The sequence below is a fragment of the Chiloscyllium punctatum genome, unplaced genomic scaffold (genome assembly GCF_047496795.1).
Source record: "Chiloscyllium punctatum isolate Juve2018m unplaced genomic scaffold, sChiPun1.3 scaffold_795, whole genome shotgun sequence".
Taxonomy (NCBI): Eukaryota; Metazoa; Chordata; class Chondrichthyes; order Orectolobiformes; family Hemiscylliidae; genus Chiloscyllium; species Chiloscyllium punctatum.
Window position 1 is genome coordinate 45,441 of NW_027310529.1, and position 17,488 is coordinate 62,928.

General features: G+C 40.7%; 1 long non-coding RNA gene across 1 annotated transcript in view; it reads right to left on the reverse strand.

The window, feature by feature from the left end:
• The window catches only part of LOC140473976 (uncharacterized), a 58,100-nt gene extending 43,116 nt beyond the window's left edge, over window positions 1-14,984 (reverse strand). The window contains exon 1 of the long non-coding RNA XR_011958750.1: window positions 14,903-14,984. This is a non-coding gene — a long non-coding RNA (uncharacterized lncRNA). The remainder of the gene's footprint in view (window positions 1-14,902) is intronic.
• Between the last annotated feature and the right edge of the window lie 2,504 nt (window positions 14,985-17,488).

A 17,488-nucleotide genomic window follows, 5' to 3' on the forward strand; every position in this document is an offset into this window, starting at 1 on the left:
CCGCCCCGCCGAAGCGCAACCCACCCATACCCCCACATCTACCCCTTACCTAACACTACGGGCAATTTAGCATGGCCAATTCACCTGACCTGCACATCTTTGGACTGTGGGAGGAAACCGGAGCACCCAGAGGAAACCCACGCAGACACGGGGAGAATGTGCAAACTCCACACAGTCAGTCGCCTGAGGCGGGAATTGAACCCGGGTCTCTGGCGCTGTGAGGCAGCAGTGCTAACCACTGTGCCACCGTGCCGCCCATTATAGAGTCAAAACATGTGGTGCTGGAAAAGCACAGCTGGTCAGGCAGCATGCAAAGAGCAGGAGGATCAATGTTTTGAGCATAAGCTCTTAATCAGGAATGTGGAGAAGGCCCAAGGGGGCTAAGAGATAAGTGGGAGGGGGTGGGCTGGAGGGAAGGTAGCTGGAAATGCTATAGGTGGATGAAGGTGGCGGGGGGGGGGGGGGGGGGGGGGGGGGGGTGTGGTTGATGGTGATAATTCAGAGCAGAGGATGGAGCAGATAGGTGGGAAAGAAGATGGACAGGTCGCACAGTTCAAGAGAGCCGTGCCAAGTTGGAGGGTTGGATATAGGATAAGGTGGGGAGAGGGGAATTGAGCAAACTGGTGAAATCAACATCGATCTTGTGCGATTGGAGGGTCTCAAGGTGGTAGATGAGGTGTCCTGCCTCTAGGCTTCGGGCGGCTTGAATCTGGCATAGGTGGTTGCCCAGGACTTGCATGTTCTTGGCAGAGTGAAAGGGGGTGTAGAAGTGTTCGGCCATGGGGTGGTGGGGTTGTTTGGTGTGTGTCTTCGAGATGTCCCAAGGGGATGTAGGTGGGAAGTGCCTGAATCAAGGGGGACTGGTTCAGGCACTTCCCACCTACATCCATTCCACTAACTACACCCTCCATCTCCAGTAACTTCTCGTTCCCTGTACCCCAGCGCTTTATCTTCACTATGGACCTTATACATGTCCATAACCCGCAAGGATGACCGTTAGCTTCTTTCTCTCCAACAGACCCACCCAGTCCCCCTCCACCAATACTTTCCTCTGACTTGCCGAACTAGTCCTCACCCTTCATAATTTTTCTTTTACCTCTTCCCATTTCCTCCAAATCCAGGGGGGTGGTCACAGGCACTTGATGGGCCCCAGCTACACCTACCTCTTTGTTGGCTTCATCAAACAGTCCCTCTTCAGTACCTACTCAGGCACTGTGCCCAACATTTCCACTGTTACATTGATGACTGTGTCGGTGCAGTGTCCTGCACCCAGGCTGAACTTGAGCAGTTCATTGACTTTGCCCACTTTAGGGTAGCAGTGGCTCAGTGATCAGCACTGCTGCTTCACAGCGCCAGGGCCTAGAGTTTAATTCCAGCCTCGGGTGACTGTCTGTGTGGAGTTTGCACATTCTCCCCGTGCCTGCATGGGTTTCCACCATAGTCCAAAGATGTGCCGATCAGGTGAATTGGCCATGCTAAATTGTCCATAGTGATGGGGAATGGGTCTGGGTGGGTTACTGTTTGGAGGGCCAGTATGGACTTGTTGGGCTAAATGGCCGGTTTCCATACTGTAAGGAATCTAATTTGCTTCATAGGGAATCTAATCTGCTTCTACCCTGTTCTCAAATTCACTTGGTCCCTCTCTTTTCTTGACCTCTCCATTTCCATCTCTGTGGACAGTCTCCAGACAGACATTTATGATCAATCAACAGACTCTCAACTATGTGGACTACTCTTCCTCCCACCCAGTGTCCTGCAAGAACATTATCTTGTTCTCTTAATTACTCCACCTATGCTGCATCTGTTTGGACGAGGAGACATGCCACTCCCAAGCATCACAGATGTCCAAACTTTACCCCCTTTGTCATCCAGACAGCTCTCCACTGCACGGCCTCCATTCTTCAGTCCACTGCTCTAACCCCCTCTCCCCCTAAATGCACCCCCCCTCCCCCCCCCCCCCCCCCCCACTACCTTCCCTTGCAGTCGGAAAAGATGCAAAACCTGCCAGCACAACACCCCCCCTAATCTCCATCTAGGGCCCCAAACAGTCCTTGCAGGTGCGACAGAGGTTCACCAGCCTCTGCCTCTCCTCCAACCCAGCTTAATACATCTGATGCTCCCAATATGGTCTTCTCTACATCAGGGAGACCAAACATAAACTCAGCCAGGCCCGCAGAGGTCACCGCCCATTTTAATTCCCTGTACCATTCCCTTTCTGCTCAAACCCTCCAATCCCAGCAATATCCTTGTAAATCATTATGCACACTTTCATGTTTAACAACATCTTTCCAAAGTTGCGAGTCTAGAATTGAACACAGTATTCCAAAAGTGGCCTAACCAATGTCCAGTATGACCACATGACATCCCAACTCCTTTACTCAAAGTACTGACCAATAAAGGCAGGTACTGAAAGCCTTCTTCAGTACCATGTCTACCTGTGACTCCACCTTCAAGAAACTATGAACCTGCAAGGTCTCTTTGTTCAAATACACTCCCCAGGACCTACCATTAAGTGTATAAGTCCTGCCTGGCTTATCTTCACAAAATGCAACACCTTACATTTATTTAAATTAAATTCCATCTGATCAAGGTCCCATTGTACTTTGAGATAACCTTATTCACTGTCTGCGACAATACCAATTTTGCTGTTATCTGCAAACTTACTAACCATTTCTTTTACATTCACATCCAAGTCATTTACATAAATGACAAAAAGCAGTGGACCCAGCACTGATCCTTGTGGTGCACCACTGGTCACAGGCCTCCAGTCTGAAAAGCAATCCTCCACTGCCACCCTCGGTCTCCTACCTTCAAACCAATTTTGTATCCGAATGGTTAGCTCTCCCTGGATTCCATGTGATCTAAACTTGTTAACTAGTCTACCATTAGGAACCTTGTTGAACATCTCCCAATCCATACAAACAATTTCCAATGCTGTGTCTTCAATCTTCTTTTGTTACTTCTTCAAAAAACTCAGTCAAGTTACTGAGATGTGACTTTCCATGTACATACCTAATCAGTCCCTGCTCTTCCAAATACTTGTAAATCCTATCCCTCAGAAACCCGTCCAACAACTTACCCACTACTGACGTCAGGCTGACTGGTATATAGTTCCCTGGCTTTTCTTCATCACCTTTCTTAAACAATTACACCACATTAGCCACTTTCCAGTCTCCGGCATCTCACCTGTGGCTATCAATGATACAAATAGCTCAGCAAGGGATCCAGCAATCACTTCCCTAGCTTCCCATAAAGTTCTGGGATACACTTGAACAGGTCCCAAGGATTTATTTACCTTTATGCATTTTAAGATGTCCAGCACCTCCTCCTCTAATATACAGGCTTTTCCAGATATCACTATTTACTTCTCCAGGTTCTCTAGCTTCCAAGGTCCTGATATTTCTCATTCCTCTGGCCTTGTAAATAACCATCAAGCTCCAAACTAACAGGTATTGGGAATACCATTTATATTTTAAGGATCGTTCCAATAAAAACCATCACATTACCTTTTGGCTTATACGTACCAGTCCAATCAGAGATTGCGAGCAGGGGAGAAAAAAATGTCACAGTTGGGAGGTTGGGTAGGAACAAAGAACATTTGTCTTTCTGCATATTATAGGTAAGGCAAACTAATTCACTTCATTAATTAGGTCCCAATATGCCTACCACTTGTGCAAACAGGCAATCATTCAACAGTTGTTAATTGAGAATGATTAGAAACTACTATGTACTTAAGAGTTTCACAAACTCAGAGCAAAACCATCAAGCATTACTTCTGCTAAATACCCAACTTTCTAGTGATTTAGATTTGTAATGAAATATGAAGAATCACTTCCTAATGTGAGAAATCGCCTGCCTGCAAATTTCCGATGCTCATTACATCTGTACAACTTAGCGAAACGCACATCATTCAGGGACATAAAAACAAGCCATTATAAAAGGCAGGACTGATGCTTAAAAAGAAATTAAGATCCATTTCTTCAGGATAAACTCAATGGTGGGTCTATAGTCCACAGTGTAAAAGGAGGAGGTTCATTCATTGCCTGTAGAAGTGGATGTTACAAAAGGTTGAAATAGAGTCTATAGAGGTCTCGAGGGGCTTTATGGCTTTCATGGCGGTGACTTCTTTTTTATTTCAGGGCAATACCCACTGCTGATTGCGGAAGATACTTTGTTATAGAAAAACATGTTGCTGTGCTGTAAGCTGCAAGTGAATTTTGCAGAGCAAAATAAAAGCTAATAAAATTTTCCAGTTATTTCTACTCTTCGAGCTGTGGTCTGTGTGACCATGCATGCTGATTAGTAGCCCACACAGGCACTGAGAACGGGCAGTGCTCATTTCAACCAAGGTCCCTTTCTCTCTCTTTCGACTCCCCGTTGTGACCGCCTTTTCACTCTCACTCCCAGCCCTTCTACTGTGTACAAAATAGTCACAAACACAGAGCACGGTGATTGTCTCCACACATACACCCAACTGAGTGTGCTGTTTTTAAAAAATGAATCCATCCCATTAAATCACAATGATCTATAGTCACCATCGACACAATTGCTGTTATTTTACATATATAAGACATCTTGTGCTAAACATTTCCATCCTGGACTGCTGGGACGGATTATACTCTGCCCACTATATACAATTAACCTCTTTGAGTTCAACACTGAATCAACCAAGACCAAAATACAGATTAATAACAAGACTTTAGTTTATTCCAAGAATGCAGTGAATAAAGAGATGCTCTATGTCTCTGCAAGTTTCACTAATTCTGCTTTTATGATACTCAGCACAGAGAAGAATAACTGACTATAGTTGGATGAGCTAGATGAATGGTAATGATCCTGTGCAATTGCTCAGGAAACTGAAGTGTGTGAAAATAAACCACATTTTAACTATTAGTTGCTGTTCTGCATTTAATTTCAAAAGACAAGTCTAACTAAACGTAATAATAAAATATTAGAACACAGGAAGGTTGAACAGAGGATCCAAGGAAAGCAAGAATGAAATAGCTAAATGCACATTTAACCAAATGAAATTTGATACCTCTCACAGTTAGAAAAGAGATAATTTGTAACTAGTTTTATGCAACTTCACTTCTGACCAGTAAAATCAATTTCAAGACCTAGACACCACCAGGCAAAACTCTATACTCAATTTTATGAAGTAACAGTAAAGAATACCTCACTTCATTGATCCTTTTGACCCCCTTCCCAGGCTCAATAAATCTTACAAAAAGAATTGTTTGCCCATTTTTCATGGCAAGGAAAAGATCAATCAGCAGGTAGTGTTGCACCTGAGGAAACAGAAAGAATAAAATTTGATCTTTGAGCCATTGCGCACATTAGCCTGACTGGAGTCAAAATAATTTTTAGTGCACTTGTGGCCCTGGCACAACATGACCATATCAGAAATGGAGTACTTGTTCTGACTTAGCTAACATCTCCAAGCCATTAATTCCATATCTTGAAAGTTCATTATCACTCCTCCTCAAACCTTTAGTGACCTGACCACCATCTTACTTTATTCATTGCTCAATATCCAAAAAATGAAAAAGTTAGAAACTCAATTTAAGCTGGTTAAGTTTAGTTCATGTTCATTTTTACAAAGTGAACTTTGTGACAGAGTAAACTTCTGGCAGGAGGGGAGGTCATGTAGCTTTGGCACAAGATCCAATAGAACAAATTATACAAAGAAGCTACTGGACTGAAAGATGAGATCAGTAAATACATTTTGAGGTGGAGATGAACTGTCATGGTGACAAGTATTTTCCTTGCAATATGACTGGATAGCTTTTTCTTCCATGGGAGAATATCAGATGCAAAATTAAACTAATATATGTGCAACAATAGAGAAATCAGAAATGAAAGATACACAGAGAAATACATAAACAGATTTTAAAAAGCTCAATTATCAGACACATGAAAAATGAATAAGCAAAAACCAAAGAGGAGGGGTATCCAGCAAAAATATTGCACCACTTGGCTTAGATAGATTTGTGAACTGGCTAACCTTCGCACCACTTTTGCTGTTTACAATTATTCAATCTGTGCATGTTGAACACATAATTTGCTACCATCAGATATATTTTAACAAATAATTTTTCTGCTCAAGTTGCTTTACTGAAGCACCCATCTAAACCATTTGTTCCCAATTACAGTTGCTTCTATCAAATCCATCTTTACTTTTCCCCATTGTGGCCTGTACATTTAAATCCAATATTTTAAACATTTTTTGCAGGCTGTGTGTTATTTTAAAGTGGACAACTGCAATCTAAATGGCATCTTAGTTTGTCACAAGGCAGCAAATTATATTAAATACTGCAAGTTGCCATTATTTATTTTATAATTTGTATGCAACACTGACCTAACTCGAACTCATTGTCATTCAGGGTGTAGGTTTGCTCACTGAGCTGTAGGTTTGATATCTAGACGTTTCATTACCTGGCTAGGTAACATCATCAGTGGCGACCTCCAAGTGAAGCAAAGCTGTTGTCTCCTGCTTTCTATTTATATCTTTCTCCTGGATGGGGTTCCTGGGGTTTGTGTTGATGTCATTTCATGTTCATTTTCTGAGGGGTTGATAGATGGCATCTAGATCTGTGTGTTTATTTATGGCGTTGTGGTTGGAGTGCCAGGCCTCTAGGAATTCTCTGCATGTCTTTGCTTAGTCTGTTCCAGGATAGATGTGTTGTCCCAGTCGAAATGGTGGGTTTTTTTTCATCGTCATTCCTTATGCAATTAATTCAGCCTCTGTTTTTCTTCATACGTTCCATCAAAGAATACATGCAAGACACAGTACCTTTTCCAACCTTTGAACAGGGGCTTAATTGGTGGCAAATCTGACCCAGTACACAGGAAAACCACTTATCCACCAAATCTGTGATAGTGCACATGGTCATGAAGTTAGTTCCATATATCTTCCCTTCCTGCCACAATCTTCTGACAAAAAACAAAACAAAAGGTGAAATAAAGCCAATTCTTCTTTGACCCCTCGAGACAAAGACTGCCCAGTAAAGCTGACTGACAACTGGACACTCCTCCTCAAAGCAGAAGCAAAATACTGTCAATGTCAGAAATTGGAGGTAATCAATAAAAGTAGCTCGAAATACTCAGTAGGTTCAGCAGTTTCTGTGAAGACACGAATTGAGCTACTGTTTCAGGGTGATATCATTTCATAGAACTATTCTCTTTTTATCACGGTATCACTGTAGGAACGATCTCTTCAGAATGTTGAAAGAGAAAGGAAGATGGTCTTGAAGGCATCTAGTGGAGGATGATGAAAATAGCAGAGGTTGGTCTTGTGAGTACATAATCCAGTGGGATGGAAGAAGAAGACAAGGAAAACTTCATCGTGATTCTTAGATAGAAAGGAAGCATTGACAACAGAAGTGTGAGAACACACAACGTGACAGCACAGTACAGGCCCTTCAGCCCTTGATGTTGAGCCAACGTGTGAAATTAATCTGATGCCCATCTAACCTACACTGTTCCATTATTTTCCATATGTATGACCCATGCCCAATTAAAAGCCCTTAATGTCGATGAGTCTACCACTGTTGCAGGCAACACACCATATGCCTTCTTAACAACCCTATCAACCTGGGTGGCAACTTTCAGGGATTTATGCACCTGGACTTAGATCTCTCTGCTCATCTACACTGCCAAGAATTTTACCAGTAGCCCAGTACTCTGAATTCCAGTTACTTCTGCCGAAGTGAACTACCTCACACTTTTCCGCATTAAACTCTATTTGCCACTTCTCAGCCCAGCTCTGCATTTTATTTATGTCCCTCTGTAACCCACAACATCCTTTGGCACGATCAAAAACTCTGCCTACCTTGGTATCATCCACAAATTTACTAACCCATCCTTCTACACCACATAAAAATGACAACAGCAGTGGCTCCAAAACAGATCCTTGGCACAACATTGGTAACTGAGCTCCAGGATGAACATTTCCCTTCAACCACCACCCTCTATCTTCTTTCAGCTAGCCAATTTCTGATCCAAACCGCTAAATCACCTTCAATCCCAAAACTCCATATATTGTGCAAAAGCCTAACACGTGGAACCTTATCAAACACCTTACTGAAATCCATATACACCACAACCACCACTTTACCTTCATCTACCTATTTTGTCACCTTTTCAAAGAGCTCAATACGGCTGGTGAAGCACAACCTACCCTTCACAAAACAGTGTTGACTATCCTTAATCAAATTATTCCTTTCCAGATGATAAATCCTATCTCTTATCACCTTTTCCAACACCTTACCCACAACCGAACTAAGACTCACTGGTCTATAATTACCAGGTTGTCTTGACTCCTCTTCTTAAACAAGGGAGCAACATTTGCTATCCTCCAGCCTTCTGGCATTACTCCTGTCAACAATAATGACAAAGATCAAAGCAAAAGGCTCTGCAATCTCCTCCCTGGCTTCCCAGAGAATCTGAGGATAAATCCCATCCGGCCCAGGGATCTCATCTATTTTCAGATCTCCCAAAATTGCCAAAACCACCTCTTTGTCAACCGCAATCCCATCTAATCTAGTAGTCTGTATCTCCGTATTCTCACTAACACTGTCTTTTTTCAATGTGAATACTGACGAAATGGGACAGACAACGCAGAGGACACAATGAACTAAGTAGAGAGAGTGCAATCTGAAGGTGAGGATCAAGCAAAACAAATCAGAAGCACTGACATGGAAATTGCTCTTCTAAAGCACTTAGGTTGACTAGTTTCAGGAATACATTCAGCTCCCTTGCATTTGTGGTTCTGGTAGTTCTATTCTCTCCATGCAGAAGCTGGGTTCAAGGACCATAAACAGCACCAGAAATTGTGGCTCACACTCAGGCACAGTACAGATATAATACTGCACTATCTGAGGAGCTGTCCTTGACTAAGGAGTTAAAGTAAGACCCCATATATCCTTCACAAAAAATACGATGACATGACTTTAAAGATGCACACCCCACTGTCCCAACTATATTTATCCCACAATTACAAAAATAGATTTGGACATTATCACGTTTCTACTCAGAGGTCTGTGCTATGTGTAAATTGGCTGCCATGTGTCTTATTTCATCTTATTTCCTAGGCTGTATAGCACTTTGGGGCATTGAGGTCCTGAAACATGCTACATAAATGTAATTTCTTCCATTTCTCTATGCAATCTCTACAATGAATGTTCATTCCTAAGATTGTTTATTGTCTGCGAAAACAAGTATTTCCCAATGTGGATACTAATATCTTAAATTCAGGATTCTTGGCTGTCCAAAACCAATTCCTTACTATGGACCAAATCTAATGTCTACATTGTTCTACTATAAAACATCCAGCTCTCCACCTATGCTGGCAATTAGGGCTTTAAGCTATTCATTATTGAGTGGCCCTCCTTTGCATGTTTGCCAGGCCTTTATCATTTCTTCAAAGATAGACACAGAATTATTGTTAAGGCCTTTCTAATGCTTTGCACAAAGACAAGATCATATTTCTGTTTTATATTTAACAACAATTATAAAAGAATCCTCAACTTGCTTTCACCAAAAGAGAAAATGCTGAAAAATCTCAGCAGGTCTGGCAGCATCTGTAAGGAGAGAAAAGAGCTGACGTTTCGAGTCTAACTGACCCTTTTATAGCAGAACAACAGCACATTGACCATTATTCAGAAAATTCCCTTGTGACCAGTCTGCTTAGGACAGAAAAATATACAGAAATACATACAAGGTTATAATTGTCAAGATTTATGCCAGACACGAATGTTGCAGTCAACAGCAATTTACTTGTATCCCTGAAAAGCAATGAATACAACCTAGGTAGCAACTCCGTTAGCACTGGTGTCAGGTCATTTACATTATAGGCTAGCTGATTTGATCTTGGCTGTAAAGCATTCAAATAAGTGCTTCATGCTTGTTAGTTCACCATTTCTCCTACGTTTTAATAGTGACCATACCATTTCATTGGCTATGAATCACTTTGTGAGGTCCTGAAATTGAGAAAGGTTCTGTATAATTCTAAGCCTAAGTCTATCTTTCTTTTCTGAATCACAGGTCAGAGATATTAAATTGTATTTTTAAATTACACCATTTCCTTGACAAAACTATAGCTTTCCCAATATAACGTGGCAAACTTTGATTGAAGATTCTTGATGAAACCAGGGTCCTGATTGGGTCTTAGAACTCAAGTGGATAATTTTGAATTAAAAATTAGTTCAGGTCATGCTGCTTTGTGATCACTGCAATTAGTGAAATGTAAAGGTGGACTTAAACAAACAGAAAAAGATGTGAAAATTTCAAAACTCTGAAACTGAACCCTAACTCACTTTTGCCTTAATGAAGATCGAGCAAACATCAGTCAGCCAACATCCGCCCAGAATGTGGAGAAACTGGTGTTGGACTGGGGTGGACAAAGTTAAAAATCATACAACACCTGGTTATAGTCCAACAGGTTTATGAGGGGCCAGATGAAGAAGCAGCGCTCTGAAAGCTCGTGCTTCCAAATAAACCTATTGGACTATAACTTGGTGTTGTGTGATGTTTACCTTGCTCCCAAAAGGCAGGTTGGTAACTTAGTTATTTTAAAAAGGTATGCAGCCTCTGACTTAACCAGTTTGGTTTTAACAAAGGCCAACGATATTTACCCAGCTTCATGAATTAGACCAAGAAGATGAGGCACATCTTCCAACCTTCTCATTAAACCCACCAAGGTAATTGGGCCTCCCTACCCCATAAGGTTGGAAATCATGTCTGCCCCTGAAGCAGAATCCTCAAGCCAATTAAGCTGACTTCCAGATAAGAAACCTGACAGGTCTGAAAGATAACAGTAATGAAATTAAAACTCCACCAAGGTATCTGGTTTCCCTATTTAAAAAATAACACTGCCTATATTTAACTTGCTCCTGTAAAATTCAGGCCATTAATTCACTCACCAGCACCATCATGTTTTGTATTTTTTCCTGTGGTTCACACAAGCCCCATTGTTTAACCCAAAATTTGTGTAGCTTTCTCCTCACTCAAGAAATGTCATCACCATTATGTACTTAGCTTGCTTCCTGTAACTGTATCGAACGATTCCCCTTAATTACTACCTATAGTACAGATCTCCATATTTTTGTCCATTTCATCTGGAAACATTTCTCCCAAGTTCCCCACTAGAGTCAATAATGATTATTTTATGTACCAGCATGCAAGTTTCAGACTGATTCGCCTACACCTCTTTTCAAAGACCTCAAATAGGTAGGTACAGTCTGAACTTGCTCTTTTTCTGATAAGTGCTCCAATCTGTCTTGAAAATTATAACAAAGCTTTGGTATCATCCTTATAAAATCATCTTTATAGCTTCCCCAGTATCTCTATCAGTCAGTTTTATAACAATGATGTGGAGGTGCTGGAGTTGGACTGGGGTGGACAAGGTCAGCAGTCACACGACACCAAGTTATAATTCAAAAGGTGTATTTGAAATCACAAGCTTTCACAGCACTACCCTGTCGTCAGGTGAAGTGAAGACTTCAGGTGGAGACTTCACCAGACATAGGGGCAGCGCTATGAAAGATTAGGTTTATTTGAAATCGCTTCATGTGACTTCTGACCTTATTTATGTAAAGCAGAGATGAGAATTGTTCACAGCACTCAAGTGTAGTCTACCCAAGTTGAATTTTGGACATGGCCAGGGAAAATCACTACTCCCCTGAGTAGCAATGACATGAATGGTCAGTAAATGTGTCTTGCAATTTGAGTTATTAGATGAATGCTGGTTATGACTCAAGAACTTCTGGAACTTACTTAAAAGGCGTCAGAGGATTATTCATACCCACGCGAATACTTGGTGAAAGTATCATTATTCACGTAAATGTTCCACTCCCTCAATCTAAACTATGTGCTCATCCTAAAGTGGGGCTAGAGCTCAGAACCTTTGGCCACAAAGCAAAAGTTACAAATTTGAAATTTATGTTTGTATCAATTGAGAATAATGCATTCCAGAAAGCAAGTATCTTCCTTATTTACTTTGTAGGATTGTAGCTACTTCAATCTTTTCTTCTTCATTCCTAGGCTGGAAGCACTTCATGCCACACCTAAGCAACTCCTCACATTTCCAGGATCTAAATCAAAACTCATCACATCATCTCCTCCAATTCATGCTTTGGCAGGACCTGGAAAAACTATGAAAGAAAGACAGGAAAATACACAATTCTTCAGTGTTTCAAGATCTCAATGCCCCAAAATGCTTTACAGCCAATAACATACATTTGAAGTGTAGTCATTGTTGCAGACTAGGAAAGGCTGCAACCATTTTGTACAGAACAATGTTGGATGAATAGGAATGAGGATTGATCAATCCAACTTAGGCATCAGTTGAGAGATATTAGTGAGAACAAGGGACATGCCTTGCTCTTCTTCAAGATAGTGCCATTGTTAGCCCATGTTCACCTGAATGTAGATGTGATTTCAGTTCAACATCTCTGTCAAAAGACATCACTTCCAAAAATGCAGTAATTGATTAAGTTTTCTTTGCTTACAATTACAGAGTTTGAAATAAAAAAGTAAACTGATAATCACTGAAAAACAACTTCAATTTACCACATCTCAAAGTTTGTCACAACTGGCATAACTTGCATCTTTACATAGAAAACTGCCTCCTGAGGCAGGATCAAAAATTACACAATGGACTTTGCTCCTGCCCCATTTCTCAGAATGGAAATCACTGCAGCTTTAACAAATTTGCACAGGTAATTTTCAGTGATTACAAGTGAAAATGCAAAAAGTTAACGGACAGAATGCTGACATACAGGATTTGAATATAATCAGTTATCCAGCAAAAGGATTATTGGTTTCAATAACGCTCATTACTGAGCACCAATATTTTTCTCCAGCTGCTTCTTACTTAGTTTTGCATCGATAAAACCTTTGTGTATAATCCCATTGGCTGACCTATAATTAACTGCACTTTGCCAGACGCTTGAATTTACTTGTAAGATTAAACCACTCATTAAATTCTAAGAAAAAAGACTTTAAAGCTTTAGTACTTCACAGAAGGCGACCGTTTTCTTTATTTAAAGTAAAACTTGAGCTGTGCAATTTGTTTCGATAATATCATCCGCCAGAATTGATAAAATATTACATATTTTCAAAAGCACCAAAACTTTAAGCTCAAAGCCTCCATAAATGAGCAAATATATATTTTTTTAAACCTTTTTTATTTTAGGGAATGACTTTGCAATTGCACTGAAATCTCTATGTCATGGCACTTTGTGGTATGGAGGATACCAGAATATTCAGCTTCTATATCTGACCTGCATGCAGCTTGTTGCTTCTAAGTAAAATTTCAGGATGCCAACATTACGCTTGAAACTGTTAAATTGGGGAAAACTAAGTTAACAGTTTGCACTCCTTATCAAATGATCCATGTCAGAGTGCAGATGCAGATATCAACAGAAACCAGTCAGTCACCCAACTACTGCAAAGTCATTGTTGAGGTGGTGACTGGCTCCTGAAGAATGGTAATCAGCAAAAGTTAGCACTTTCAGAAAGACAGATGGATGGAGAAGGAAAAGCAGATGATGTGCTTTACAGTAAAATTTTAACAGCTGCAGACTTTCAAAATGGTGAGGATGATCTAAAAGGAAAGAAATCTTTACCAAATAGAACTCAGTGAAATTGCTGAATGTCACCTTTTTTTAGAGAAAATCACCTGTAAAATAGTTTATAAAAGGAATATGATACAAAGGATTGCAATTTAAAACTAACCTAAGGCTAAAGGAAACACAAATGATGAACAGTTAATTGATGTATTCCATAAGAATTTAGAAGAAGACCTAATTCTCATAACAAACTTTGTATCTACCCTACCAATTGAATCTTCTTCTCTAGTTTTTTTTTCAGTTCACAAACATGGGATTCTTTTTGGTTCTGAGCAATAAACAAAGGTCACCTATGAAACCTTCACCTATCATCTTACAAGGCAAGTTGAGGAACCAGAATTTCATCACACTGAAATTCAGAAAACTTCTTCATATCTTTAAATCACGCAAAATGAAATGCTGCATTAATCGCTGGTGCCCAAAGCACGTTCCAAACAGTCACTATTAGAAGACAGTGCTCCCAACTGGTAAAGCAAGCTTGACGTGACACAGAGATATAGACCAGAATAATTCCAAATGACACCCTGGATGTGATCTAAATTTGTAAATATCAACATTAACACTACAAATAGTGCTGCTTGGTCAAAAAGTGAAATAGAATACATCACAAAACATTCAAGCTTTATAGAAACTGACCCTGCACACGGTTCAATGGGTAGCAATGTTACCTTGGAGTTTTAAGGTCTTAAGGAGGGCTTAAATTCTGCAACAGATTCTTGGATACATTATCTCAGTTGATAATTCTATGACCAGATGTGCCATCTTTCAGATTCTGCACCCTTTGGTGAACATAAAGAGCCCTCTCTGATATCCCAGCAAATATTTATCATACAACCTCAAAACAAATTATCTATTCGTTATTCACATCACATTCTGCCAGACCTAGGTGCACACAGATTTAATTGCTATATTTCATATTGTACATAATACATTAAATCAAGGATTTAATATGAATTTTAATGACTGATTTGTACTAAAATCCATCCTGGATACATACAGCTTCTGAAAAAGCTTGAGGCTAGCTAAAACAAGCTCTCGCTAAGCCAAAACGAGCATTGACCTTCTGTTTAACCCATAAGTTTTTAAGTCTCAATGAATAAACAATTCTCTCATTTCCACTACATGTCTTGAGGAAACTGCTTAGATGATCTGAGAAGTATGAATTCAACAACATACATGGAAATTCCAGGGAAAGTTAAAAGCCATTGCAGTATTGAAAACATGATAAAATAATATGGAGTCATGTTTAGTTTAAGCTATGTTTCACTTACATGAGGAGAGGACTTCTTCAGCAGGACCAGTAGTGCTTGAAGTACCAGGTTTGAGAAGCGTGGGCCAATTGGAACATAATCTGAAATCAAACAGATTAACAGGTTTTTCTGAAAAAGTTATAATTCCTTTACTCTGCTCCCCAAATCCTTGGTGAAATTTGAATCCACGAACATCTGGTACATCAGACAAGTTTCTATTCTTTATAGGGAACATGTACAAAAGCGCAGATATATCCGATCATCCATCTTTTGCAGTATTACAGCTAAAATTGTCTGGATTTGTCTTTACTCGGAGATCAAACGTCAACACTCAGTAGCAGGGACCTCAGTCAACTTTCCATCTCCGATATTAGAGTTAACCTAGATTTTGGTCATGAACAACTCCCCACTTTTGTAGCACTTTCATTCTACGTGCCACCTTCAAATAAGTGACAGGGTAGCTTAGGTTCACAAAACCCTCAGGTCACTGCTGCTTGATAACACCAACTTTGGAGAGTTGTTTCAAACAAATGTTAACTGTCCCTTAATTTTGTTGCCTTGCAAATTTTATCTTATGAGTCTACTATTTTAATTCTGTAATAAAGAAACGATGAACAGTACTGCACAGAAGCAGGCCTGTCAGCCCACCAAGACTGCCTTGGCACGTGATGCCTTTCACCTCAATGCGACCTCACGTCTCTCGGTTCCCTGGTTATTCATGTAGCTAACAAGATGCCTCTTAAATGTTGCTATTGTATTTGCCTCCACCACCTTCTTTGGTAGTGTGTTTCAGGCACTTACCATCCTCTATATAAAAACTTGTCTCTCATCTCCTTTAAACTTTCTCTCCTTTATCTTAAATCTACATCTTCAAGTAATTGACATTTCTACCCTGAAAAAAAAACTATCCATTCTATCCTCACCTCTGATAATTATGTAAACTTCTATCAGATCGTTCCTCATCCTGTGATGTTAAAATTTAAACAAACCAGGTTTGTCCATCTCTCCTCATAGCTGACACCCTCCACCTGGGGCGGCACGGTGGCATAGCAGTTAGCACTGCTGCCTCACAGTGCCAGAGACCAGAGTTTAATTCCCGCCTCAGGCAACTGTCTGTGTGGAGTTTGCACATTCTCCCAGTGTCTGCGTGGGATTCCTCTGGGTGCTCTGGTTTCCTCCCACAGTTAGGTGAATTTGCCATGCTAAATTGCCCATAGTGTTAGGTGAAGGGGTAAATGTAGGGGAATGGGTCTGGGTGAGTTGCTCTTCGGAGGGTCGGTGTGGACTTGTTGGGCCGAAAGGCCTGTTTCCACACTAAGTAATCTAATCAAACCAGGCAATCTGTTTATGTAACCTCTCCAAAGCCTCCACATCCTTCTAGTAGTCTGGCAACCAGAACCATACACATTATTCCAATTGTGACTGAATTAAAGTTTTATCAATTTTAACACACTGTATCCTGACTGACAAGGACAAGCATGACGCATGGTCATCTTGACTACTTTATCCACTTGTGTTGCCACTTTCAGGGAACTGTGCACTTGTACACCTAGACCCCTCTGTATGTTGGCGCGATTAAGGGTGGGCCCTTTAGTGCATACTTCATTATTGCATTAGATCTCCCAAAATGCATCGCCTCACACTTGTCTGGATTAAACTTCATCTACCATTTCTCTGCCCAAATGTCAAACCTACCAATGTTATGCTGTATCCTCTGGCAAACCTCCTCACTAGCCACATCTTCCCAAATCCTTGTGTTGTCTGCAAACTTAGTCAGACAACTTAAATTCTTTTCCAAATCATTTACATAAATTACAAACAGAGGTCCCAGCACTGATCCCTGGTCACCATTAGTCACAGATCTCCAATCTGAAAAACACCCTTCCACTACTACGCTCTGTTCCGCACAGAAGGTTTAAGAGCAAAACTCAAGTTGATATTCACTAAGCGTATTACTGAGAGAGTGCTGCATGGCCAATGAATGATAAACACATAGCACACAGCTGGTCATCACATAGGTTAGCACATCTCAGTTAGCCCTCCAAAGGAAGCGATTCATCCAAATCCAGTGCCCTGCATTTTACCCATAGCTCCGCTATATTTTCCTTTTCAGATCATAAGTAAATTCTCTTTTGAAAGCCTCAACTCACTTAGCCTCCATCGCATTCTCAAGCAATGCACTTAGACCCTAACCACTGTGTGAAAATGTTTCACCTCCTGTGCCAGAGCTTATTTTGTTAATTCCCTTAAATCCATGCCCTCTGGTTCCTGATCCTTCTGCCAAAGGCAACAGTTGCTTCCCATCTGCTCTGTGTAGATACCTCATGACTCTGAAAAACTCTACAAAATTTCTTCTCAATCTTTGTTTCTCTCAGCAAATTAGTCCTGTACACGAAAGTCTAGGTCATCAATAACACTGATCCCTAGGAAACTCCATTATTAAACTTCCTCCAGTTTACAAAACAGCTGTTTACCAGTACTCCGCTTCTTGTCACTCAGTCAATTTCACATCTGTGTTGCTACTGTTACTTCAATTTCATGAGCTCTAACTTTATGTTAGGTTGCATGGCACTTAATCAAATGCCTTTTGGAAGCCCATATACACCA